Below are 4,030 nucleotides of genomic sequence, written 5' to 3'. Positions count from 1 at the left end.
TCCCTTCCCAGATCACCTCCACACCAGGAAGGAAATGACTATGATGGCTGTTAACCTCCAGGCTGAGTTGCAGGAATGTCTTCAGTTGATCAATGCTGAGGATCCCATAGAATACTATTTCTTCAAAATTGCTAGATGCTGGCCTTGTGAATCTTGCCTTAGCAGCACTAGACATGGTTTCACCTTTGTGATAAGCCAAACAATGTATTCTAAACCACACTAGCCATAATAAGGCACTTCATCACAACACCCCTAGAGTGACATGTTTAGATCCCATGGTTAGGCATCTCTTGAGGCTGGGTTCACTGCTCAGTATATTAGATTATAGCTTTTGCTTTCCACGTGTCTCCATGACAGACCCAGTTTCTTTTTTTATTCCCACCGTGATCATTAGCACCACCTCCACACTTGAAATTGCTTTCACTCCTCTTCACATGTTATCCATAAGCCCCTCCCCACTGTATGGCACCACTATATTCATGCAAACCTCCAATACAGCAGTGCAAGCCTTGCAAGTAAAACAAAGTTGGATGTGTCAACACACAGGGTCAGACCTACAGCCCCATGTAGATCTACCTATCCTGCAGTTCTTCCTAGTGATTGGCCCCTTGTGCTAATTCCCTCCAAAACACCCTGAGTCTCATTTAGGCTAAACCAAAACCCCTAATCTAGACTCCAAACAGGGCACCCAGTGGGTAAGCATCAAAATCATTAACCCTCCATGGTGATACTTTCTACAAACTCAACTGGAACACAAAGGGCTAGACTTCACCCTGTATAGTCACTGCCCCTTGATGATAAATAACATCTCATTCAAATTTTATGATGGACCTGACTCAAGAGACCAGGATCAAATCCACCTGACACTGCCCCATTTGTAAGCAATCAGCAGAGATGATCCCTATTACTGCAATATTGTTACCTTTAATCTTACAGCCACTTTTACCCTCTTGGCATTTCTCTGCTAGAAAAATGTCTGACTCAGGTGTCAAGAGAGCCACACTTTTTTTTTGTCTTTTGTAGGGCCACACCCACGGCACATGGAGGTTCCCAGGCTAGGGGTCTAATTTGAGCTGCAGCTGCCGGCCTACACCAGAGCCACTGCAACTCAGGATCCGAGCTGCGTCTGCGACCCACACCACAGCTCACAGCAACGCCAGATCCTTGACCCACTGAGCGAGGCCAAACATCCAACCGCAACCTCACGTTTCCCAGTCAGATTAGTTAACCACTGAGCCACGATGGGAATGCCAAGAGAGCCATTCTTATTCCTATCCTATTGGGACTGGCTATCAGCAGGCATAAGAATCGGTCCTGCCATCCTAGCCCAACAAGATCCAATATTAAAAACCATGTGCTTATCAGCCACCCTAACCAACTACAGGCAGATGCTACACCATACTCTGAGTGTGATGCAGCAACAGTATGACTCACTAGCACAAAAGATGATGGGTAATCTGCGGGTATTAGATTTCCTATTGGTAGAATAAGGTAGGGACTACTCTTCACAAGGCACCTCTTACTTCATCTACATACATTAGCAATGCAGGACAGGTGATAGGTAGAGGCCTTCACAAGCTATGTCAAGATTTATAGGTCAGGGGTCACATAACTAAAATATTTCAACAAATTCCCACACTCAGTATTCCTTTGTGGCACAGTGTATTAAGGACCTGGCATTGTCCCTGCAGCAGCCTGGGTTGCTGTTGTGGTATAGGTTTGATCCCTGGCCCAGGAACTTCCACAAAGCCAAAAAAAAAAAAAAAAAAAAGTCCCATGAGTTCCCTATTATGGCTCAGCGGGTTAAAAACCTGAGGATGCGAGTTCAATTCCTGGCCTTGAGGTAGGAGGTAGATGGGCCCCTGGGCTGCAAACAGCTGGGACTTGTCAGGCTGAGTAAATTGGGCCTTGCTTCTCTTTGACACCTCAAGGAAAAAGTTAATTGCAAGAGCTGAGCTCTGCTGACATAGAAAGATAAGATGACCACTTCAATCACTCCTGGGGTCAAGGAGATGTCCTCAGTTATACAGGCACAGAAAGACTCCTAGGGGTCTGAAAGGGAGGAGGTGCCAAACCATAATAAGTCTTGATACTGTCCCAGAACCCCTTGCTCTGGAATCCATCTTCGCCAAAAGATGTGCATGCATATTGGGGAGGGTCCTGTGTCCAGTCAGGTGTGAGAAATAAAATATTTGGCCAAAGGAAAACAAAGACCTGGAAGAACTATCCTATATAAATGATGTAAATCACCTCTCTGGCACACCCTTCATTCAGGGGGATGCCTGCACCTGCACTCCTCTTTAGGGTGTGTATTACTGCTTTGCTTCTGACTTAACTTCTCTGCATGCTCTCACACATCTTGTACTGTGACTCTAACAATAAACTTTATACTGTTTTCATAGCCTTTGCCTCCTTGAAACATTCTTGGTTTCAACATGGGGCAAGAACCAGGGCAATTTTATGTTTAGCCTCTAGCGAATCTAGTGGTCAGGATTCCTGGTTTTTCATCCAGGCTGCCCAGGTTCAATTCCTGAGCAGAAAATTAAGATCTCACTCCAAGCCATCACTCACTGCTGCCTCTCCAAAATCAGCCTCACTCAGTGGGTTAAGGATCTGGCATTGCCACAGCAGTGCCATAGATCACAAATGAGGCTTGAATCCCATGTTGCTATGGCTGTGGCCTGCAGCTGTAGCTCTGATTTGACCCTTAGCCTGGGAACTTCCATATGCCAAAGGTGCGGCCATAAAAGAAGACTAAAAAAAAAATTTCCCACACCCCTCAAGTCCTCATTTGTTATGGCTTTCTCCATCCACCTGGGGACAATGGCTAAACTGGATTTCAAACAGTCTCTTCATCATGGGCTTCATCGTTATTGCCTTAGTTAAATATGTTTATGACAGCTTCTGAAAACTATTCCTATGTCCTTTAAAATATCTGCTACATAGGGGATTGTATTCCTGATGTCGAAGCATCACAGTATGGATTACTGAGAGTTTAGCTTAACTATCCCATGGTATGGCTGCCTCAGAATCTATTTTGTTTGGCCAAACGATCTGTAGGGTTTAACCTGACACAAGTCCCTCATTCAGGTGCATGCCCTAGATAACAACCCATGGTGTCACAAGCAAAAGTAAACATCTGATATGATTCCCCAACAGCCTGATGATAAGCAGTTTCCTCTGACTCCCAGAATCTTCCCCTTGTACACACCTTAGATAAGACCTCCCATAAAGTTTACCAAAATCCCACTCATTTTTGTTTGAATTGACCAATCCAACCTTGACCTGGGAACCCCAAAGCATTCCACTTTTGGACCCTAATACAGACATGTGCCCCGGGTTCTGTTGTTCTCTCTGTGTACATCCTGCCTTAGTTTCCCCATATGGCCTTGTGAGGTATCATGCTATGTACTCTCTCTTGGCTCTGAGACTAATAAACTTTTTTATCTCAGTTTCTCTTGTGGTTTCCAACTGTATATCACCCTGGGGCTGTAGTTAACAAAAGAAGATTTAGCAAAATCATAATAAAGCTACTTCATGGCAAAAGAAACCACCAAGAAAATGAAAAGGCACCTACAGAATGGGAAAACATATTTGCAAACCATGTATCTAACAAGGGGTTAATATCCACAATGTGCAAGGAACTCAGAAGCTCCCCCCCCGCAAAAAAAAAACCCACAGTTTTAAAATGGGCAAATGGCAGTTCCCGTTGTAGCTTGGTGGAAACGAATCTGACTAGCATCCATGAGGACACAGGTTCAATCCCTGGCCTTGCTCAGTGGGTTAAGGATCCCATGTTGTGGCTATAGCGTAGGCCAGCAACTACAGCTCCAATTCAACCCCTAGCCTGGAAACCTCCATATGCTGTGGGTTCAACCCTAGAAAAAGATGAAAAAAAAGAAATAAGCAAATGAACTGAATAGACATTTTCCCAAAGACAAATAGCTAGCAGGTACACAAAAATATATTCAATATTACTAATCATGGGGAAATGCAAGTCAAAACCAGACAACATGTCACTTCACAGGTG

Source organism: Phacochoerus africanus, chromosome 11 (genome assembly GCF_016906955.1).
Source record: "Phacochoerus africanus isolate WHEZ1 chromosome 11, ROS_Pafr_v1, whole genome shotgun sequence".
In the NCBI taxonomy this organism is placed as follows: Eukaryota; Metazoa; Chordata; class Mammalia; order Artiodactyla; family Suidae; genus Phacochoerus; species Phacochoerus africanus.
This window is presented reverse-complemented; position numbering follows the sequence as displayed.